The sequence below is a fragment of the Amblyomma mixtum genome, chromosome 3, assembly GCF_055824585.1.
Source record: "Amblyomma mixtum isolate Tamu chromosome 3, ASM5582458v1, whole genome shotgun sequence".
In the NCBI taxonomy this organism is placed as follows: domain Eukaryota; kingdom Metazoa; phylum Arthropoda; class Arachnida; order Ixodida; family Ixodidae; genus Amblyomma; species Amblyomma mixtum.
The window spans coordinates 250,974,754-250,999,304 of record NC_143014.1 but is presented as its reverse complement, the minus strand read 5'-3'; the positions used below and the strand labels follow the sequence as shown (position 1 = coordinate 250,999,304).

General features: G+C 51.2%; 1 long non-coding RNA gene across 1 annotated transcript in view; it reads right to left on the bottom strand.

Annotated features, from left to right (window-relative positions):
• The window catches only part of LOC149354328 (uncharacterized), a 68,618-nt gene that overhangs the window by 5,587 nt on the left and 38,480 nt on the right, over window positions 1–24,551 (bottom strand). Inside the window, exon 2 of the long non-coding RNA XR_016291306.1 lies at window positions 12,313–12,466. This is a non-coding gene — a long non-coding RNA (uncharacterized LOC149354328). The remainder of the gene's footprint in view (window positions 1–12,312; window positions 12,467–24,551) is intronic.

The following is a 24,551-nucleotide window of genomic DNA, read 5'->3' as shown; positions in this document are numbered from 1 at the left end:
AACCGTTATCTCTCTGTATCATCGCGTCGGGATCTGCCTCAGCAACGCAGCTCGGTCGCTATCAAAGATTGTGGCTTCAATATTACTGGAGGTGTGCAGGTGTTGTGTATGCAGGTCGCGTATGGTTAGCTCTAGAACAGATATTTACCGTTATTGCACGTCAAATTCGAAATGCGATAGCGACTATTATTCCCCCCCCCCCCCCCCCCCCCAGTGAAAGTTGACGCACAGCGGTCGACCTCGGGTTTGGGGTAAATCGCTTCTTGGATACTTCTGTTTGTTCCCTGTCGCTGCGCATAAACATTTTGGACTTGAATGATGAAGGATATATGCACTGCCGTGGTCGCTGCAGTCGAAATTACATTGGCACGTTCTCTACTCGCTGCACGGCTAGCTTCTCGCGTAGCTATAAACATCTGCCACTCTTGAGGACGCTCAACTTTCCTCTCCCGGGAGCCGTTTCGTTGAACCGCATACAGTACAAGAGCTCCGCTCCGGGCTGCGGCGTTCACCTCGTTTTTATCCGCCACTGGGCTTCCTTGCCGGCACGTTCCATTTCCTCGGCTCTGCCGTGTAATGAAAATTCCACGCGTTCCAATCTCACACGCTCCGAGTGAAAGCCTAAGGAGAGGGCACGAGGATATGACACGGCGTGGAGGGAATGAACCGCTCCGCAGCGACCGCGCTCTACGGAAATGCCGTTGCTGACTGGAGAGCCACTTCTCTGAGAGGCGCGCTCCGGCTGCTTCGGCGGGAGGAAAGAGGGCCCAAGTCTCGCGACCGCCTCGCGCGTATAGTTTCCGGTAGAGCACTGCGCGGCGCAGCGTCTAGTTCGCCTGAGCCGAGGGGAAGAGGGGGTGCGCCGCAACTGGGTCAGGCGAAACGAGTCCTAACTATCGACGCGCAGTAACAAAACAGCAGCAGCGCCAAGGTTGGGCGCCTCGGCTGCGCGGGCTCCGGAGAGCAGCACCCCCTAAAATGGCCTTCTGCGAACGGTCGCTTCTCCCGGGGCTCCTCTCTGCCATCCGCCGCGACAGAAATAACGGGACCCCCGCGCGCCCACGCGACGCCGATAAGCGGCCGCCCCGAAAGGCGCGGAAAGGATGGCCGCCGCACTCCTTCCGCCTCGCCGCTGCTCGCCGGTGCATTTTACCCCCGTGGAGAAAGCGAGGAAAAGGCGGCCAGCGGCAGCAAGGGGCCCGACGCCGCTGCTGCCCCCTTCCCAGTAGCCTTATCGGCTTCGCTAAAGCTTCGTCATTGATCGAGCGGTGCGATCAAAACTGCGACGAAGCAGATCAGGAGGAGGACGTGGCCTAACCGTTGTGCGCAGGGAAGACCGCCTAGGTTGGCATTTCTCTTTTTTTTTTTTTTAGGCTGAAGAAAGTTGAGCGCGCTTTAATTGTGATAATCCGGGCCCCGGCTCGTTCGCAATATTTGTGAACGCGTGTAGCCTGCAACCTAGATTAAAAGGCTAACGTCCTGACCTCCAGTTCCCACCAGATTTGTGGGTCCGGTAATATTTTTCGGAGGTATTTTTCGACGCCTGGCGCCGCCTGTGAGCATTTCTATTAGAGGCCGGCTAAGTTTTCATGCTATGTTAGCGTAGAGACCATTGTTCTTTACAAAGACAACGTCGGTCTAAAGGTGAAAATGCGCAGGACTATGCCGTTTGCCTTCCTTTGACATAGACCGGAATGTATCCCCTAAATCTGGCGCCCGCAGATGTGCAGGAATGGCGAAAACCATTTGTGCAAAACCAATCTCCAGGCAAAGGATCACCACGGACACGAAATAAAATTGGAATTGGGAAAACAAAGGGTAACTCCAGGAGCGGGAGGGGGTTCGGGTGAGAGCTGACTGCTAGTGTGGCCCTCTCGAGCGCATAGTGAGGAAACGCATCAAGTATGCTGCAAATCGTATCCAGGGTATTGCAGAAAAAGCGCTCAAGGGCTGTTTTCATGTCCGTTCGCCAAGTGTGCACGACGTCGAGCTTAACCCACAGGACAGGGTACTGGTCGGATCCAAAGAGAAAGACAGAGCTGCCAACCTCCGTCTAGCCTGCAGAGGCAAACCTTTCCGTAGCTGCGGTCACTGCATTCGGCGATTTCTAGACGCGGCAAGCTTGCAGCGTCAACGCCGAAGAAGGAAACTTGCGTTCCATCGCAGCTGGTATGGCCCGGCTTTGCTACTGCAAGCGGCCTATTCATCAGGAATCGTTGCAACAGTTGCTCCCAATATTGACTCATGTAAGTCACATGACAAGTGTCATCGACGTTTCAGAAGCACTGCGCCCACTTGTCCACAATGAAGATCGTGAACAAGACTTCCAGATAAACTGACATACTGTATCAAAGGTAACGAGCAAAAGGGTATGGTGCTACTACAAGGTGAGTACGCATCCCAAACAAGCACTACTACTAAGTCAAACACACCACAACCCGTTCGCTATAGGTGCCCCTCTAACACGGTTGTACCGACGACCCTTCGTGTCCTATGCGTTGCTTTTAGACCTACAAATTGCCCTGGCTATTTCACTGTACCCCTAAAAGAGCAGCTGAGCCAATATTGCACTTTCTTTTTTCCGCTGCACACCGCTCCAACACTTTACACAAGCGTGCATACGGCTGCACAGCTGCAGTAACGGCCGTTCTAACGGACCCCCCATGCCCGCAACCATGCACGGCATGACGTGAACAACGATGCCATTTTTATTTTTATTTTTTTGCCCCTCCGGCTCAGAAACGTTTACTTCATCCGTGTCAGCTGTCAGAATTACCGAGCACACATATTCATAACGCTAAATGATCTCTTTCATTAAATGGAACCTCTCCAAGAAACGGGCCGGAGCCTGCGATTGAAAATTGTCGTTGCGTTTCACCACACGGAGGGGAGGTTGCGTTGCGCACTGCGCGCCAAGTGTGTCGCGCCGCGTTCGCGCCACGATGCGGCCTCTCCGCGGGTTTTCGCTTATTTATGGCGTCGTAAAACTGAGTATCTGCCACCGTACAACGCCAGTGGCGTGACCAGTAACCGGCACCAGGACTTGAGTGACGGCCGCCAGCTGAATCTTACTCAACCCCTTTCCCGCCCCGCATTTTTTCTTTTCGTCCTCGGCGAAAACGCTTATTTACAATGTGCTCCGCAACGCCAAGCGTCGCACAGGAGAGAGCGAAGGAGATAAAAGAAGAAGAAACACAGCGTGCACGTCGTGTATTAGTTGTTCAATTATTGCGCTTCCTGGGTAGTACGACGCGCTCTTATGCGCACCGTCTCTCGCGGCCAGGTGATCGAGAGAGGGGGGGCACCAGATCGAGCGGCCATTGGCTGCCGCTCGAAATGGGTGAAGTAATCGTGCTTCGTGACCGAAGCTGACAAGTGCCGGCAGCCGCGCTGGGTCGCGCTGCGAGGGGGAGGGCGAGCAGGACGCGCATGCAAGGGGCGCACACCTGCAACGAGTGGCCAGGGGGGGGGGGGGGGGGGAGGAGCGATTGGCATCGGGGAAGCAGCTGCCCGCTGGATCGGAAGCGGCCACAAAATCCCATCAGCGCGCGGCGCAATAATGCAAACGAGGCTCCAGGCCGGTGCCGCTTGCTCAATATTCAGCGGCCCTGGCGCGCGTCGGGGACATGGGTGGGCCCTCCGCCGCCGCTTTCGCCGGTCCGCCCGCGCCGACGACGGACCGCGCAGGGCTGCTGGGGAGGAGAGCGAAGCGCGGGCCCTTCGCGAGCATCCCTCTTTCGCCACATTTTAGGCGCTGCGTGAAAGCCCAAATGATCGATTGGGCCGAGCCATGCCATATAGTTTGAATGCCACTGCTCGCTGACGATGTATCGTGCTAGTCGAAGCGTAATCTTCGACTTTTGCCTTCTCTCGAATTCATACGCCGCAAGAACGGCGTCGTGTTTCGGATGCACGTCCCCTTCGACGTGGTCGTCGTTTGAATTGGTAGTTGGCCGACTGTGAAACGGCTGCTTCCCTTTCACATTTCTGCGGTGATGTTGGTCATTCGAAGCTGTAGGCGATTACAAACAATTTCCTTCTTGCATCATCATCAGCCTCACTATGCCCACTGCAGGGTTAAGGCCACTCCCATGTCTCTCCAATTAACCCTGTCCTTTGCCAACTGCGGCCACCGTATCCCCGCAAACTTCTTAATCTCATCCGCCCGCCTATCTGCCGCCCCCAGCTACGCTTGCCTTCTCTTGGAATCCACTCCGTTACCCTTAAGGACCAGCGGTTATCTTGCCTTAGCATTAAGTGCCCTGCCCAAGCCCATTTCTCCCTCTTGATTTCGACTAGGATGCCATAACGCGCGTTTGTTCCCTCACCCACTCTGGCCGCTCCCGGTCTCTTAAGGTTACACCTTTAACTATTCTTTCCATAGCTCGCTGCGTTGTCCTTAACTTAAGCTAAACCTTTTTCGTTAGCCTCCACTCTCCTGCCCCATAGATGAGTACGGCTAAGATACGGCTGTTGTATACTTCTTGCATCCTGCAGCACTAAAGCCTCAGCAGCCTCCCGTAAGACCTTGACTTTGAAGGTTCAAAAATTTTAGTGACCTGCTTATCTTTGACGGCGTATGCTAAATTTCCTCACAACGCGTATAACATGTCGGTTGGAGCTCTTCTATCGACCAGCAGAAAGCTGAAAGGACTTGAGGCAGGGGGAAGGGGGAAGTAGGTGGCGAGAGAAGGTTCTTCCCCTCTTCACGCAATAATGCCAGAAATTTTCGTGGGCAAAGCCAGTAACCATCAATTTCATCGGGAAGAAATGCGTTATGCGTGTGGAACCACTCACTGCTCGCGCTCACCGCTTACTTAGTTTACCATAATTCCACCCGTCACCGGAGAGAACGCACTTAAATATTTGAGGAGGTTTTCTTGTGAAGGAGATGAAAAGGCCAAAAAGAAAAGCAATGTCGGCAAGCTGATGTCTCATTTTTTTTAAATGAAAAGCGCTTGAACTGGTCGAACTCGAGAAAAGGCAGCCAATGCCAGCGAATCGAAAAAAAAAAAAAACCACGTGCGATGGTATGCGACCACCCCAGCAGCTCGAAGCAGCGCAACAACTGCAGGCTTTTGAGGCAGAATTGTGAACGCTGCTCGCGCAGCGGTGTCGAACGGGGAATTCAGCCTTAAATACGCAAGGTTTACGCGTGCGACGAGGGCGACCGACTGTAGCCTCGGTAAGACATCAGTTGGTGGGACATAGTTGAAACTTGGTTCAGCGCGAAAAACGAACACAAAGAAAGGAAACGACACACACGGAGCGCTACTAACTACTACTAACGTTTCCTTTATTTGTGTTCGTTTTTCGCGCTAAACCAAGTTTCAACTATGTCCCACCAACTAGCCCAGCACGAAGTTTTGTTATCAGTTGGTACGGTGTCAGGGCCGTGGACATAGCCATCTACGACATGTAGGAGTTTGTGCTCCGGAGAAATCATTTCATGTTTTGCGTTAAGTGCAGATCGCAAAATAAGCAAGGAAATTATTCTACCCCTTTTGTATCCCTCGCCCTAATGCTCTTATCGTCTTCGATCAAAAGAGGTGGTCCGCTCCAAGAAGTACGGCCGTTGGGTGCAGCATGCTGTGAGATGCTGCTGAACGCGGCAGTAATACACGAATATGACATCAACCGACTAACTTGGGTCGGAAAGCTGAGCACGTAGCCTCTGAAAGGAAAGAACACCTAGCCTGAAACGCTGGATGAAACGTGCCTTTGTTTTCTAAGCCCTCTGAGGTCCTGGTACTCGCCTCAGCTCAAGTACTGGCGATCTCAGGGTGGCTGGCATCGCACGAGCGGCGGCCGCAGAGCATTTTCGGGCAGGCTTATGGTAAGGTCCCACGACGTGCTGGCGAAAACAAGAGGCAAGTTTTTGCAATTGAGACGGCGCCCATCACTCCCTGAGTGCTCCACGCCACCCCCCCCCCCCCCCCCCTCCTTCTCCTAGAAGCCACGCCGGCCACACCAGCTGAAGTGATAAGACACTAGCGCCTGTGAGAGAGAATGGCATCAAAAACGTGTTCTGATTCCTTTCCGTGATGAGCTGCTCTCTTGCCGTTCCCTTCCGGACATTGCTGTCACTTTCGTCTATATAAAGCCGGTGGCGCCGTGTCACAAAAATATGCGGTGATTTGCAAGCAAAGCTGCTGCAATGAAGCTAGGCTTTACGCTGTACCGGGCCGAATATTCTGGAGTGGCGCAACCGTCTGCGGCTTGCTCGAGCCGCGGCGTATTTCAGCGCCCCAAGCTCGGCCCGTAGCGGCCTCGGGTCCATTACTCGCGTGTTGAGAGTCCTACTGTGCGCAGAAGTACGTGGCTCGATAGAGGGGGACGTGGATTGCCAGCATGTCTTACCTAGTCGAAGCAGCTTCAATGAAGGACAATTTTTTTATACAAAAAACACCGACTGTATGTGGTTATCGCTTAGAACGAGGTCTTAAAAGTAGAAACAGATGTCGCCAGGTAGGTTTCCTCAGAGCGGTGTTGACTGCTGAAATACACGACCTACACTCACGTAACAGCACGATGAATTTATTTCACTTAGTGGCGGGCATGAGAGTTACATATTGTAACGTGGCGCACTAACAAAATGGAAATATTTACCGTGAGAGAGACTGGCAGGTGCAACCGAGTGGCTAGGGCCAGCAGCCCGAGCTTCGTCCTCTTCCATTTACGGCAGTGGCAATAGTTAATTTGTGGTGGGTTTTTACAATGCAGCTTTACGGGGCACTACTTAGCGTCACCAGACCACGTTCCTCTGTGCGAAGCCTCCACGTGCCAAAACCCTGGCAGGTAGTGTTCGGCAAGAGCATGGGTCTCACGTGCCCCGCCAGTCACACCTGGTAAAGGCATCGACAGCTTCGAATGCTAGCGCATTACCAACGCATCATGGAATTAGGGGTCCATGTGTTTGTTTTTCTTTAGTGCGGCAGCACTGCAAGGCGCATTTTCCAATAGGTACAGTCTTTGTCAAAAGTAACCAAGCTGCATGGTTTGCTTCTTTGAAGTTCTTTGAAGGTGAGGACAGGGGTTCTCCTTACCATACAGAGATTTAGAGCTTGAGGGCTGGGATAATAGTTTAAATATACGACTGAGAAACAAAACCATGCAGCCTGGTTACTTTTGGCAAAGACTGTACGTGCGTGTCTGAAGCCTGCTCTGTGGCAGGCGGCCCACCTCTCCACCGGGTTACGGGCAACCTGGCAACCTGCGAGGTTTGTGTGTGTGTAAACACATATGCATGTTATATATATATATATATATATATATATATATATATATATATATATATATATATATATATACATACATATATATGCCTGGGTCTCACAAGCTCCATCGGTTGCAGCACCTGCCTTCGCAGGGAAGTGGCGCATATTGCCTAACCGCTGCACCACCGCGCCAGAACGGTATGAGGACTCCCAGCGATATATGAATCTACAGAATGATCAATTCCATATATATGCTCATTAACCAATTAACAAAGCTAAACTAGGTAAGCCAAGGGCTTCTGCACGATATTCCGCGCTTAGCCATGTTAAACCGCCTGCTATATTTCTTTTTTTAATTCTGAATGCTGCCCCGTTTCAGTTCCTTCAAACACCATTGTAACGAACTTGACTGAACAGTCAACCGGTATCTTCATAATCCGGCTGAGGAACCGGTCTGTGGGAACCTACGTGGAAGCGTCTTCCTTCGCACTGGGCAAGCGTGAGCGGATACGACGTTTCGTGTGTGACGTTTTCAAGACAGGCCGACTGACGGCTACTCGGAGTCCATTCGGGAGATAAAATGAGAAGCCAGTTCAGCAGTATCATTCGCGCAGACAAGTTCCGCCCAAAGAGACGAAAAGGCGAAAGCCTCATACTGTCATCCGTTAAGACAGCGTGTCACAAACGTTTAACTCGGAAACTAAAAAATATAGAAGAAAACCAATGGTTGCTTCGGATAGAGGAAGAAAAAATGAACCTAGAAGCCATGTTTTATCACTTAATTAGTTCATTAATTATAGGCAAAAATGTTGAAATTGCGACGAAATAGCGTGGATGTCGACATAGCCGCGGGACCGGTGTGACGTCACATCCACCGGAAGTGGTCACGGCATAGTGAAAATTGTCACAGAATGGTCGGAAAAACGTCGGATTTGTGTCAAATTAGATGGAAAATGTGTAATTAAGCGTAATTAACACTTAACTTAAGATCCCCGAAAGATGTATAAATTGGGTATGGATATAGCCACGAGAACGCTGTGACGTCACATCAACCGGAAGTCGTCACGGCATAGCGTCCTCGGCTTTCGCCTCTCAACACTTCAGTTGCCAAAGTGTCCTCGCAATTTTTAGGGCATAGAGGGGACATACAATGGCGTTGTGCGTCGTCAGCATGCGCACGTCATCGTCGACTTGAACGGCCAAGGATGACAGTACATGCGGCTTTGAAACGTTGCCGCGGCACTGCGAAGGCCAAAAGAGTTGCATGAACTCGTATGACCCGTGCGGCCTCACACACGCTGTCCTGAGCCGCTGCGGGGTCGCGTAGCAACTGGCAACTGCAAGCAGCAGCGGTGCATGAGGTCGACAGTTGTAGTAATCCAGGCTCTGATTCAAGTGGGAAAATGGGTCGGGGCTTCGCGATGCGGCTCAGCTGTAGCCAGCGCATAATCAAGATCACGCTGGGGTTTTTTGTTTTTGTTTTTTTTTGGGGGGGGGGGGGCGTTTGAAACAACAGAAGGAAGACTAAGACCAGCCTTAAGTCATTTTGTGCCCTGCGCGAACCTTAAAGCCTAACAATGGAAGACTGAGGATTAACTTTTCAACAGCTAAATACTTCTCCTGCTTAGGCGTCGTTAACCTGGGTTCTAGTCTGACAGCACATGGCAAAAGGCGCTCGGCTTAGGCTGTTGACAGATGTTGTGGAGCCTGAAAGCCTTGCATGTGATCTCAGCATTGTTGAGTACAACGTATAGCCGCGCTTTGGTTCAGAAACAATGTTCTCCTACCAAGTGGCGTAGGAGTGTGGACGCTGGCACCTCCATCAGGAGCTATACCCTACTCGACAAGAGTTCCCTCACTGTTTGATAACGGCCTGGAAATAGTAGCTGCAGCCAGGCGGCATTCAAGTCCGCAATTATTAGAAACTAGTGACTCTTTCTGGTGGCTTAAGTCCAAGGGAGGTGCCCGGGGAGGCGACCTGGCAGAAGCCGAGTCCACGTAGCCGATTACTTGCCGGCACCGCACCTATTTCGCTGGTACTTCGTCTTCCTCTGCCGACGACTTTTCAGCTGGCACTTGAGCCCCGCCAGGAATACGCAACGGTTTCAGGAATCAGTAGCAGCATTTCTGGCGGTTTAGCATTTGCCAGCCATTCCTAAACGGCACAGCGCATTGAGGCACTAGAACCAGGTTGCAGCCTAGGCCGGCCTGAAAACCACGAAATCGTCCCTCAGACAGTGGTGTCTGAAATGGAATTCTAAAGCGCAGTAGTGGCATGACAAGTCCTGCCAGTGAATGCCATTGCGTGCGTTTGGTTTTGCGGCCAACGTGGTCTTCTTGAACGCCGTGCATTAGACGCTGTTGTTGATGATGTCAATTGCCACGACACTGATGTGCCAAATGTACACATTAGCATCTTGGATGAATGGAGACATTTTTATCCCAACAACAACCTGTGCTAATCGCACGCAATAGCCATGACAGCCGGAATTTTTCACGACGACGTCCGGTTCTCTGCCTCTCATTCTCCTGTTTATGGTCTATATCAATACATAGATACTGTTCTTTTTGTAGAAAGAGTCCGTCGTAGGCTGATTTTTTTTTTTTTTTGCTTTTCGCACGCAGGTTGTGATTTGCTTCTTTTTCTTGTATCTTTCAAGCGAATGCATCAGATACTTTGCCGGCTGTTGTTCATAGCGCATATATTATCCAACGACAAACAAGAGTGTCCGACCACTTATTGTTCAACGCGAGCAGGAATGATTGCGGATTGATTCGCAAAACGATAATTATGAAAACTGCGGGAGTGAACTTTACGTAATAACCCACAGTTACGCGAACAAATCAATTACTAAACTTCTCGCGCTGAACTTTTTGTTTTGTTTCTTTTTTTGCTCTTTTTATGAATTAGAAACTTTAGATCCCGTTCACATCTCGTATTTCGAGATGTAACATTAACGCTGCTCATGTCGGCTCTTGGTAGTGGTCGCTGGCGAAAATTTTCTCATAGACTGGGCGAACTCCTTCGTTGCTGAACAATCCCTTTGTGCAGGAGCAGTGCCTTCACGCGCGCAGTGTCAGCAGTTTGTCACAAAGCGAACAAATACTCCAAATCTGACGGAGAAGCTAAACCAAAGAGTCCTCATCCAGGGCCTACACCACCCATTGAGAACTTTGGATGTGAACATGAGTAGCTTGGCACTAAAAGAATGCATGCATGGTTTGGCCTTGCACGGCAACCTCTTACAGGGGTGCTGCGCTTTACGCCACTGTTTCGAAAGCGGTGTATGACGATGCGTTGCACATCCAGGCGTGAGGTGCGGTAAGGCGGAACGTTCGGATGCATATTTCACGTCGAGAGACGCACGCATTTCCAATTCAGCAGACTATACAAATGTAAAAAGCGAACAGCAAAGCTGCAAGAGACAAGCAGCCGAAAGCTATACAGCTTACAGCTAAAGTCTTTGAAGGCGAAGAACAAAACGCTTAGATCTCGCAGTTGCGGATGCTAGAACCCTGTGTGGCATGGTCGAGCTCCGGGTCGGAGCTTTACAGCAGACAGCGGTCGAGGCACTCGGTAGCGGCAGTCGCTAGCATACTGCCAGCAGGTGGAAGCCATGAAGACAACAGCTGACGCAAGAGTTCGCGAACCACCCAAGTCGGCAGCGAGTTCATTGGCCTCCGGGGGCTTTCTGCTCTCGCCACGATCGACCTAATGCGCTCCGGTTCGACCCTCGGACGCTCTACGTTTCCTACCTCACTGTGCCATGTGCAACTATAGCCTTTGGCTCACATTCTCATGCAAACTCCGTTTAGAGCGTGCTGCTTTGAAGGCCTGACACGAAAGGTGTGGAAGGTGGTACACATGCACATACTTAAAGACAGGCTGAGTCACACCTTGCCGCATTACCGCTGGTGTGTATGCAAAAAAGTTTACGCTTCCCGGATTTCCCGCTACTCGAACCTTAATCAAGGCTGAGGCTTAAGCTTAAGAGGTCGTCAACATCGACAAGTGCTCTGAACAAAGAGAATCCAGGAGAAGCACGCCATGAAGATGCTCGTGAAGGCTATACGAAAGTAATTTCAGAGACCAGTCGAAGACGCGTTGTCAATCCGTGACTGGCCATCTCGGGTACGTGCACAATGGCGCCATGGAATCTGAAAGAATAAGTGGACGAGATAGAGGCGGAGGATGGATATGGTGGCTTATGAGCAGCAATGTGCTGCGCCAACGTCATCTTACCGGAACCAACAAGGTGACAAGTGTTGGAGATTTTAAGTGGCCACGAAGCACTGTTATCGTCGGTAGTGGCAATACCAGGTTTTTTCATCTATTTCTGTTCATCATACACTTCCGCGTAAAACGATGGGAAAGATTGGGTGGAGGGCACCTATTTGGAGTTCGTCGTCTGACACACACACACATGAGACACACATGGCACACAGCCCGGGTCACGGCTCAGTTTTAGCCCTGCCAAGTCTAGGAAATTTGAGCAAAGGCTTTTTTTTTTTTCATTTGTGCCGCTGCCATCCGGTGCCGCATAGCGCCGAGCGCCCAATTTCCGTGGCAAATTATGAATGTTTAGTACACCCCTTTCATTTTCTGTGGCCGGCAAAACTGATCGGTTTGAGCGCAGGAATGATTTTACGACTCATATTTTGCGATTAATAGGTGGAGTAGGCCATCACAGGGAAAGAGAGAGAAACCCTTTATTGAAAAGCAAAGATTTTAGCCATCGTAAAAAATTCGCTGACATGGTACTCTGCGTCGACAAGGAAACTGGTGAGAGAAAGATGAAAAGAGAGGGGTGCGCGAAATTATCAAGTAAAGTGAAAGAGCAGAAGAGAAAAAGAATAACCAAAAGAATGAAAATAAATTCTCATTCAGTTTGGTTTATGGTTTATGGGGTTTCAACCTCCCAAAGCGACTCAGGCTGTGTGGGATGCCGTAGTGAAGGGCTCCGGAAATTCCGACCACCATATACCCACGCTCTCTAGTTTTCTCAAAATTTTCAATGCACATTACAATGTTTGTCCCCGCTCCTATCTACAACACATCGATAATTGAAAAGAACTGAATGAAAGATCAACTTACCAGCGGAAATATCGACTTTGCGTCATGCAGTGTTCACTGCTGGCCACCGACAGATGGCGCAAGTTGATGATGCCCAGAAACTGCCCTTGTGCCTCACCAGCGCTGCTACGGTAGCATTTGTAGGCTGGATGGATGCGCTCAGTGGTCTGTTGCGCTATCGCCGAAAAAAAAAGAATGCTTCTGAAACAAAGGGCCCAGCGTCGCCCATGGTCAGCCTACCACTGTGCTATCAACTGTGCCGTGCTGTGAGGAACTGAATAGCTATTCCCGTGAATTTTCGATCAAGAGCAATGCTAAGTTCAAAGAAGTTATGTAAACAAAGGTAATCTTATGACTTTGCTTAGCTTAAATTCGATATGAGTAGGCCTGCGAGACGGCACTGCAAGAAAAGAAGCCTTTCAAATGACGCTAGCGATACTGACAGGACGCCCAAAAGAAATTCAGTTCATGCTGCTTATTAAACAACTTTAGTCTACAAAACTTGCGCACGTCAGGTGATGGCTGTCCATGCGGTGTTCAAGGCGTACGCAACAAGCAGTTTCTCTATATTTTTTTTTTCCCCTGGGAGTGGATGCGGCGCTTATGCTTAACTTTACCTTACCCTAAAATCTCAAAGGCTTGCTGTGCAGGAGAGGTCCGCGCATTAGATTCCCGTCCCAGGTGTCTGTATTTCTGTGAAGCTGAACTGTGATAATGCCCGTCAGCTGAAATTTTAGTGCATGGTTGTGGTCTCCACGTGCTCGAAATAAATCCGGAGCCCTCCAATAAAGCACCTCTATTTATACCCAATGCATTATGCAAAAGTTTATTCTTGTAATCGTTCTCCGGGGCTTTACAAAATGTAATTGTGTTTGTTTGTTTGTTTGTTTTTCTTGAGGAAAGAGCACTCTATACCTATCCAGGCTTGCCGCACTTGCGTGCAACGGAGGCAACAAGCAGCTAACGCCAAGAAAGTGAAAAGTTCCAGCGACGCTTATAAAAGCGCATGCTGGCTGCCTTTGCCTGCTGGCTTACGCCGTTACCTCATATCACTCTAGCTGCGCACACGCTCCCAATTCCTCCGAGAAGGCACTCTAAGCAGCAATTCATCAGGGTGAACTACTCCCTTCCTGGACATGGAGACTTTTGCGAGCGTACTGTTTTTTGCATCGCTTTTGAAGACACGCATTTTGGCAACCTGCTCTTCGCAACATCACGCAGGAGGAGGATAGGCAGAGCGTCATCGTACTAGCCCCATTGCCCCTTCTTTTCTCTCTCTCTCTTTACCGTTTCTTTTGTGTGCGTGTGTGTGGCACCCTGTTCGGTGATGCCGAGGTGCGAGCGACTGCCAAGTGCGCTCGGGCTCAACCCGCCGTTGCTGGCGGGCGACGTGAGCCGCGCGATGCGGAAGCCCCGGCCCCCGCCTCCTGTGTCGCCCAACACCTGCGCGCGCACCTGGAGCCGGGAGGCGGGGGGTAAATGACTGAGAGCGCACTCGGCTCGGGCGCCGATAAATCTGTGGCCCCGATAGCAACAAGCGCGCACGCGTATCGCGTTGCGCGCCACTGTCATGGCGGCGGCCGGGCGCACAAAGCGCGCCTTCTGCGAGCCAGCAGCATCGCGTGGCAGCGGCGGCCACCGCGCTGCGCGCGCGAGCGGCGTGATGGATTGCCGCGACGTACCCACCGGCCTCGAGTCAGCCGGGCTTTGTGTCGTCGGCGGCGGCGCTGCCTCGCGGGAGCCAGCGCCTCGTGCCGCAGACACTTCCTGATTCCTTCCTATCTTTTCCTTTCGTTTCGCTCTCGAAAAAAAAGAAAGGCATTTTTTTTTCTTTTTCTGCGTGTTTGAAGGAGCACGCGAGCGGCTTTGGGGTTTACGTCATTACCGCCAGCCTGTCGCGTCAACAAGGCTGTTTTCTTCGGCTCGTTATCAGCGGGGCTCTTTAGCCAGAACCGGAAGGCAGTCGGTGTCCCCCTGGCTCTGCAAGAAAAAGACATCAGCGCAGTGTGTAAATACGCGCCTCGCATGCGGGCAAATGCATGGCGGTCACATCCCGATGTTCTCTGCGCGAGAGCTCGGCTCGCGGGGTCCGGTTCCTGGAGCTGCGAACTGCGGGCCGTGACGGCGCTTGACGCCGACGACGGCCCGCGCAAGGTTCGCCGCGAGACCATGGCGAGACTGCCGCCGAGCGGCCCACATCGATCACCGGCTCCAATCTACCTTGAGGCGCGACGTGAGCGGCCTGCGCAGCCGCGGAGCCGACCCGCGGCTGCGCTCCCCGAGCGTGGCTGCGCGAGTGGAAAACTACTCGAGCATGAGCAAGCGGCCGTTTCCTCCGCGATGACGCATGAGGATACATTGGACGGGAAGGACGCGAAAAGGCGGCCGCCGCTTTCTCCGCGGAGGCCGCTGCGGCCCCCCCCTCCTCCCCGAAAGGCCGTGGAATCCAGAGCCAAGCTTTTCTTCTGTGTCAAAGAGGGGCAGAGAACGTTGCAATTAGGCGCCACGCGTCGCAGTTTCGGATCTCTTGAAATGTCGCGCCGAAAGGCGAGCAAACAACCTAGCCGCCGCTTCCGAGTTGAACTTCAAAAAGCACGAGCGGCGACGTGCCAAAGAGGAGCGCAAACATGCCGCGGTAAGCAGACGTGCGCGGCCTGTTTGGAGTGCGCCATCCAGTCGCCGCCTTAATGAGCATCTTTTTCGGTGCCATCCGAATGTCAACGCTGTCATCCGTCTTTCAAATTAAAATTGCCCGGCTACCCTCCGAGAGTGTGTATTGGGGCTAGTAGCACCGCACGTTTTCTAATTAAGGCACGCGCCGTAAAGTAGCGACTGCAGCGGAAAGTTTCTAACGGTTTTCCGTGGTTCCGCTCGCCTAGGTGACTGAACGACGGTTCGGGCGCGCGATGTTTTTGCTTACGGGCGTCCCTCGCGCTATTTGAGCGCTTTTCACTAAAAGATACATTTAATTTGTGATCCGACGTTCTCAGTAACTTGCATACTTCGCTTTTGAGCAAGCGCAGTTTATTGAATTCCATAACCATCGTCATATAATCTACACAACTTCCATTGTTGTACACAACTAACCCTGTCGCTGGGAGGTACTCGAGCAACAGTCATTCAACTCTTATATCTTTTACTACACTATTAAGCAAACGACCCCCACGGTTTATGACAGACAGTCGACTCCTTTAGAATCCTTTGTGGATTCTTTGGAACTCCACTGGATCTTTTTTGCTTTGCACTGGCTTCATTTGGTTTCAGCTGAATGCCTCGCCATTACATAAAGGCACAATTTCAGCCGTCTGCTATGCCCCTTTCGGATTACGAGCCTAATCATGCAGTCCGGTGGCACCGTCCTCACTGGTGAGATCCAGCAGCTATTGCCTGGAGTTGGGGTGGGGCTGTCATGGAGCTTAGCTGGCCGTTTTAAGTACCAGAGTATGGTGCCTTCTGTTTGCAGATATAAGCAGGAACAGTGACTGCGACATGCGGAGGCACAAATGCATAGCAAAGGAGGTCGCAAAATAATATCCAAAGCAGCGAATAAAGCAAATGTCGTCGCTTTGCAATTAGGCTTGACGGACTAAATCACAATCACTATCCGTGGTAAAACTGCACTTTTACTTATAGTAGCGAATAGAAATGTAACACTTTAAATTGTCCATTCTGACAGCCCTCCGGTTCCGTGCTCAGAATAAGTCCGATTAGCGCTTCCCAAACCACACATATTAGCAAAATTTCATCGTGTCAGACCCGCCTGGCAACAGTGGCTGAGGTCTCAACGAAAAGCAACCATATTTCTCCTCCTGGCCTAAAATGCTTGAGTACATGTTGTGCGGATATTTGCTATTATTGTAGCCTCTCATCTAAAAGAATTACGCAACAAAAAAGCGCCACCAGAGAACAGACACAGGCACAGATGCACGCGCATTTCTTTCTTTAAGCCGACCACCTCCTCCAACACCCGTGGTACACGCCCACACACAATTTTCTGGAAAAAGCGGAGTACACAAAACACACAACAGAAGGCGAAGAGAAACGAAGCGGATGAAAAAAAAAGAAACCGTAGTACAGGGATAAGATAATGATTCCATTCCAGTTCAGTCTCATTCCTGTCCTTGTCTCCCTCGCTCCTTGGCTACGTAGTAACTTACTCGCACATTGTATGATACTCCCTCAATCAGCTCTGCTAGGAAAATAATCTCCGATCAGTGAGCTATCGTGGTCACACCATCTGCGATGCAGTATCACGGCATTTGGCCTCTGCTCTCAAGACTCGAGCGTGGTTGGCAAGCTTACCTCGCTGGTCCGCTGGATAATGGAGCGTTAGCAGAGGACCAAACGGCGCTGCGAGTGAGCGCTTGCACGCAACGAATGCTGCGTCGCCTGGCCTGCTAGCACGCGCAGTATATTCAAGGTGCTCTTAATAATGTGACCTGAAGCAGCCAAATCACTGCGCAGCGCTATAGCGTGCTGAAGGAGTGCGCACACCGCTCTCCGGAGCAGCTTCTCCCCTCGTCGGAGGAGGAGGAGAGAGAGAGCCGGTGCAGGGATGTGGGGAAAGGAGGAGGCGGGGAGTATGTTACGATTGTGGCCATCGATCGCATTCGGAGCGACAGGACCTAAGCTGCCCGCAAGGCCACCGTCACACCCAAGCTCCGCAGGGTGCGCCAGCTGGTTAGGTTAAGGCGAGGTTGGTTGGGCTTTGCCGCCCTTGCAGCGCCACAGGGTTTGTCCGCCTTCAGAAGCCAGTTATAATGTATGCATAGTTTTCCTCGCGGCTTTCTGCATCTCCATTCAAAGCCCCTGCGGCACCTGTATTGCAGGGTCGACCAGGATCACTATAACTATAGTACGCAGAGTCAGGGTGAGAGATTCGTGCCCACATATAAAGTCGGTTTATTTTGTTGCGAAAGCAACACTACGCGAGTCGCCGAGCCATTTCGCGGAGCTGAGGAAAGGCCATACTGCGCATGCGCGAGGAGCAGGGACGTCACAATGCGCACAGTTGACGCGCCGCCGCCGTCGCTGCCCCAGTGACAAAAAAAGTGCCGCCGCCGCCGCGCTCGCCAGTTGCGCATGCGCAGTAGCGGCGCATAGCTAGCGTGCCGGGGCCGCCGCCGCTGCCGCGCGCTCTCCATCGCACCTCTCTCTCCTCGTTGCTTTCGCAATCCTCCAGGTTTAATCAGAGCTAAACCACTGCCATTTTTTTTTTCTCTCTCAAATCTTTTTTTTCTTTTTTTTTTGAGGCGCGACAGAATTTCTAGCTCGGGCTGTCGACGCGAGCGGTAAGTCGTTGCGCGGATTAAGGCGGCTGCACAAATGTGCTTTAAAATTAGGACGTCCCCTTCTGATTACATCCGTATCGGGCTTCTCAAAACGGATCCTGTGTCTTCTGTACGTCTACACGTCTTCGGGGTGAAAATCCCAAGATCATTGCAGTTAGGTATCACTTCAACCGCCTTTTCGCCCGCGTTGCCCAATTTCACGTTCAACTGTCCTTCCAGCATGCTGTGGTCCCCAGTTTTAATACCAGTACAAAGTGAAGCCACACACAACGTCCAACCAAGGCTTCAAATATCACTTGCGCACCACGCAAGTGATGTAGACGGTCTTTGCGATCATTCGGCGTTTGATGTGAAAGTTAAATGCGCGGTGCAGCTCGACGTTTTGAGGCACAGACTGCTGTACACATCAACTTCACCGGTTCTTGGATGTCATACTGACTGCCATCGTGAACCAGACTGCGACGCTGTATAAACGGTAGTCCATAGGGCGATCGTGCGCTTTCTCATGCTGCTCAGCAACGGCGAGTGGGAGTGGGGCCATTTCAGCGGTCATCGGACTTCTCGGACGGACGTTGCTGCGGATGAGTGTCTTCCATGGCACAGTGCGCGCTGCACGCTTCTTCTTTGTTGTTCAGAGCGGGGAGCAAAGGGGACCAGGATGTTAAGGGACTCCGAGAACAAATTGAGGTTGGCCTGTATCAATAGATAACAGCGTTATAATCGCAAAGAGATCGCTCTCACCGAACACGGAACTTTTCATGAGCCAGAAAAACCCGAAAACATAATACGCGTGTCATCATCACTGACCCATTCGTCGACATAGTTACTTTTTTTTTTTCTTTTAGCGCGCGGATCCCAGGAGCTATCGAGACTACCGCCATTTACTTCAAACGGTGACTATGGAGTCCTCGGCGTAGACGTCACGAGTTTGAATCGAGTGGCAGCAAACGTTTTAAATGCAAATTTCTCAGCCATAAGCCCGTACTTTGCTGCCGAACAAACTTCAACACACCAGAAAGGGGCATACAATTTTTACAAAGAACGAAAATTGTATGGATTCATCCTCAGTGTGCCTTAAAGGTGCCCTGAAGAGGATTCTGAACTTGTCTTTTTGCCGCGGGAACTCGATCTACACGTTCCTAGCATTCTTAGAAACTGCAACTTATTGCCCTGTATGGCCGATTTCCCTAATTAAATCGAATTAACGTCCGGCTCCCGCCCTTTTTTTTTTAATTCTGCCTCGTACGATGGGCGGAGTCGACCAACGCGCGAAGTTCCTTTCAGCCAGCTCCGTGGAGGCTTTGCTTTTGCTTTATTTTGTTTTTTAGGTTTCCATGAATAAATAGTTTCATTCGCAGATAATATAGCCGCAAAATAAGCCCGCAGAAATAAAAATACGCGCGGGCTATTTGCTACTACGGACTACTACGTATTACTCCGCCGATGGCAGAGCGGCAAGCCTCCACGGGACTGGGTGAAAGGCACTCCACGCGTTGGTCGACTCCGCCCACCGTACGAGGCAGAATTCGAAAAAAAGGGCGGGAGCCGGCCGTTAATTCGATTTAATTTGAGAAATCGGCCATACAGGGCAATAAGTCGCAGTTTCTAAGAATGCTAGGAACGTGTAGATCGAGTTCCCGCGGCAAAAAGACAAGTTCAGATTGCTCTTCAGTGCACCTTTAAAATAGCTCATACTTTGATGCTGAGCAAGTGGTTTGTGGCGGTGTTGGTGACGGTGATTTGTAGCAAGATCGCGTGACCACGACGTGTCACGCAGTGGTGCAATACATCTCTTCATTCGAGAGCTTTAGCGACGCGCGACTTCAGACTCGCTTTCTCGTGGCGCCAACTGTGCATGAGCAGACAGCCCAAAGTAGCCAGGTGCGGGCACGAACCTTCCACTGCGAAGAAGCAGTTAGGGCCCCGCCAAAACGAACCACGCATCGCGCTATGCTAAATATCTTATAGGGCTGCTCCTAGCCGCGGTCGCCCTGGTGTTCGGCTGCCGATGCCGGGTCCCAGCACAGGAGCCGGCGAGGAGGGTCGTGGGGGCGGGGGAGGGAGGGAGGCTGGCATGGCGCCAGGGCGCCGCGTGGCGGCCCCGCGTACAGACGGAGGCATCGGAATGGTGTCGCTTATCGCGGCGACCTTATTTGAAACGCGCCGATAAGGGGGCGCCCCCTGCTCGCGGGCGGCCGGCTTCCTGCGCGAGACGCCGTCATCCTTGTCGGGAAGGTCAATCTGCATATCATCCCCGCGAGAACAACACGCGCGCCCAGCCGCCTTTCACGCCGCCGACTGCGCTTCTCGGGTGGCACTCGCGGTGCGGTTCCTCGTAGTATCTGGCACGTCAGGCCGAGTGGCTCGTCACCGCCCGGGACGCCGCCACAGCGAGACCGGCGTCGCGACTTTACTCGGCCCGCGCTCGATTTCCGAAAGCCGTTGCTCAACCTGCTTGCTAGCGAGTTATTTCCAAAACTGGACTCAAGCGTCGGACTGCGTCGTAAGAGCTTGTGCCCGAACGTCCAAATTGGACGGAATCGCCTGCGCCTTGAAAGAGACGTCGCCGATATTTTGGCGGTAACTCGCGAAGGTGGCCGCGCTTGTCGTTGTCGCTCGTGGCGAGCAGTTTCTCCAGCCGACTTCCCGGGGAACAAGCGCCACCGCTCGTCTCTATCGCGAAAGCCGTCATCGTATACTATGGTATACGAGCTGCAAACGCCCTCGGCCGTCAGTTCCCGTGGCTTATATTCCTCCCACACGCTCGCCAGTGGAGCTGCTGAAAACAAAAGGGTTAGCCGGCCGCTCCTGAAAGCAGCGAGCTGTCGCCTACGAAAAGGCGTTTCGCGGGAAGTACTCGCCCGGCTTCAATGGCCCGTCCACATCAAGAATGAAGGCGGTGAAGAAGACTCCAGACGGGCTTTCTGGCACGCTTCCACTTTCTCTCGGCCCGTCTGCCTCTGACGGCGCACCGTTCTCGGCACTGTGCCGTGGGAAGCACGTCAGGCGCGCTTGGAAAGCAGAGAGGGAGACACGGTCGCATAGGTTCAAAGAACGGCGTCTCTGCTTTGCCATCGCTTGAATCTCATAAACGTTGATACTTGAGACTCGCAGTCAAACAGAAAATAATTAATCGCTGGCTAGTTATTCATTTAGCCAATCTTTCTTTCGGTGAAAAGCATGCAGACGGTTTTTCTAATAGTGCAAGTGTCCATGAAAGTATCGCTGCTCTTGGGTATCTCTTTTTGCCGTTTCTCAAACGTACTCCGAGCATGAGTTCTGCCTTAGCGAAGCCGTTTCATGGCCCAGCCTGTGCACATATAATTCGTAACAAGCTGAAAAACACAGCGAGAAGATGCAGGCAGATGAACCTGAGCCGAGGCTTTCGGCTATCCTGCACTTGCGGATGAGGATGAAAAGATCAACTGGTGAAGAGGAGACAGGGCCCCGCCTGAATATATACGCGAGAAGGCACGACTCGACGCGTCTCTCATGCACAGACATTCGCATATGTGACCAACTTCAAGGCAATGACTCAATTTTTTTATTAGCGGCCACGAGGGGAAAAAAAGAAAGCAAAACTTTTTTCCCGTCTGTCTCTATTATAGCAGCGCGTTTGATCAAATATCGTCCTTAGTAAACTACTTCAGAATTTGGTTAGGCTTGAGATGCGCATGTTTGGAAGAACATGTATTCATTCCCTCCTTGTTTGACTCCGCACAGGAGTGCACTCAACCTCAAGTGGCTTCGGAGTACAATGGAGTAGATGGAAAGTTGGCAGTGCACTGGCTTCATCAGGGTGAGCAGCAAGTGGTTGGCTTGTGGCGCGTGTGCTTGCTATTAATTTCTCCCACTGTTATGTTTAAGGCACCGTGCACATGACTGCTGCTATGCGTTAGCATGCAATAAGTTGCTTAATTTACGCGTTCAAGAATAAAGTATACACGCAGTACGCTGTACTGACGGGCGAGTTTCATAACAAGGCAAGCAAAAAGTAGGCAGGAAACAAGGCACAATGACATAACTTTGAGGAATAGCAGAAGTGAGCTGTCAGTAGAATTTGCTGAGTAAATAGTTTACGAACCACGAATACCTTCTTCCGCAAACGGGGGAACAGGGATTGTACATGGAAGAGCCCGAATGGGGAAACTGAAAATGCTTCATAATGTGCGCCCATCCCGACATTGTGCAAGACGCGGGAGGTGAGCTGTGGAGATCATAAGATGGTGAGGTGTAGAATTAGCCTATATTTGCCTAAAGAGCTGGAAACCCTACAGATTAAGGATGACATAGACGAGTTAGTGGTAAGAGGGAGAGTAGAGAAGTTCAGGATCTCGCTAGAGAGCAGATTCCGCTTTTGACTGGTGAGGCCAACCTTTGAGCACAGGTGATGAATGACAACCTTACCAATATAACTACGGAGTGCGCGATACAAATAGGGTATACCTAGGCAGGACACCGATGATCTCTTCCAGGTGACAAAGGGTCTGATTAAGAAACGCCCGGATATGAAAGCCTTGGACCCTGTAGGTATAGACCAGAACTAGCATAACTGTGAAGGCTAATCAATAAGAGTCAGGTAAGTGATACATAAGGAAGTATAATATGGAGTGGATCGGATTAATCCGAGTTTATGAGATCCTACAGCTGAGATCAAGAAGAGAAAATGGGCACCATCACGACAAGTAATGCGGAAAGGATATAGCCGATGGTCGCTTTGGGTAACGGGCGACGGTTTTCAAGGCGAGACAAAGGAAGCAGGGAGAATGAGTGTCTTCGGCTGGCGCAGGGCAGTGTTAACTGGAGGCCAGTGCGACGAATCTTTGGGCCACAGTGGGTGTTGTAAGGCTGACGGTGTTGGTGATGCAGTTACGTGTGGCAGTGAAGTCTAGACCTTGTATTCGGTAAGAACGCTGCTTGCAGAAGCGTGTGGGCCATTCACCCATTGTACGTGAAACAGCAAAACCTTTGCGTGCGAACGTAAGGCTTTTTCTTTTTTAATAATACCGGCCACTAGCTTTACTTCTCAGTCGTGAAAGAGGCCTTAGTAGCACCCCCTGGAACTTCCAAGCTCCGGCTGACTGAGTCCGAGAGTTCCCGTCGCCCTCGAGACATTTCACATTTCTTGAGCTGGCGATACATAATGAGCTGCTGCACATTTTTTTCTAGAGGCTGTACCTCGTCGCCGCCAAGTAAAATACGACATGGTGCGTCAATTTCAGCCAGAAGTCACCGCTGTGTTTGCGTGTGTGTCCCGTCTATGTCGTCCTGCAGGGTCCGGCTATGGGTTTGCGTAGGAGAACGACAACCAAAGCAGGTTCTGGAACTTGCTTTTGCTCGATGCAGTACATGATGAAAACTTTAATTGCCGCGTTTCTTTATGAAGATGTCAATGACGCGAGGCAGCCAGTAGGGATTTTTGAACAGCAACATTAACCTCATGGCGAACCATTTTTCATGGGCGCTTGGCCCAGTTTCAACGTTGGGCAATCACAAAGCAGGAGGCATAGTTATGGTAAGCATGAAAGCTCCACCAGTAAGTAACAGGCGCAACGCTAGGGCGCGTCCACGCACAAGCACACCCACAGTTCCATTTGTGACCACTTTATATGCAGATGACTGCCGCTATTCTATTTTTTTGCTTGCGCCTTCATCATAAGAGCAAACCAAACCCTGTTAACACTCTGCAGTCCGATTCCCCCGCTGACGCATAGCTTGATGAAAGCGCTAATTAATACCAGGCGCATTTGCACAATGTCGACGGCGAAGTTTCTTTTCAGCCCTTCCATGAGCTGCTACAACTAAGGAGCTGGCGGGAATCAACAAAGCTAATAGTAAACAGAGTTCTGACTCACGAGAGACGTCTAAAGCACTCAAGCACAAATGATGTGAGTGTAGTAGGACTACAGCAAGCTTGCGAAGGTAGCTGTTTTAGGGCCTCGAATGTATTCGATATGAATTCATTCAGGTGCTCATAAAGATATTTGGTCTCATCGAAATGTCTCGAAGTAATTAAGTTTGGGCAATAGTGCTACGCCGTTTTGTTCCAGGCACTTATCCGACATGCTTGTGCTTTCGCGACACGGAATAAGGATCGTCGTATTCTTGGTTTAAAAAAAAATAATGATCATGAAAGTTTTGAACAACCCGTGAATCATTGGCTACGGCCAGCAAACGGGCGGTGGCTATGATTTTATTCCCAGCTGAACGAACAGTTTTCTGCCGGTAACTGAAAGTCAACCTTGCTTCATACATGTGAGGAAGCAATCTGAGCGTGCGGTATGTCGTGTTTACGGTAAGGCCGTCGCAGTTACGGGCTATGTATAGCCAGTGACGCGAAATATTCATGCGTCAAAATTCACTAAGGGGGACCGAAGAAAAAAATTCTCATTTAGAAATCTAGACGACTCTTACCTTAAGTAAACAAAGCCAGCACGTTGGCACTTCTCCCTCCGTTTTATCGCGGCGAAATTATGATTGCGTCATGCTTGCGAATAAATTATTCGCAGCCAATGCCGTCTTGCAGCGCATTTATTACCTCTCTGGCGTGATGCAAAGGCAGCATGGGAGAATTGCGTCACAACACAGAGGATCTCAGGTCAGGTTCAGGAAGCCGTGCGCTCAGTCTCCGGACTACACACGAATCGCCACCAGAAACGAGACGGTGGTCAAGGTGGGCGTCATTGTCATCCCGAATGCTCTCCGGTCAATCAGCGGGCGAAGCGATAGCTAAAGAATCAACCAATCACGCATTTTTCGGGCGTAAGAAGACGCCCGAAGGAAGAGGTTTGTGAGCCTGGCCCTTCGTTTGCTCCTTGCATTCCAATATTCTTCTTGTCAGGCTGCCGGATCTAACTAGCTTTTCGCTCGTAAAACAGCTTTTTTTTTTTTCATTTCCTTGTTTGCTGCCCTGGTCGGCCAGCGCATCGGAATCTCCCAGCACGAACCGAACTTACGTACGAATATCTT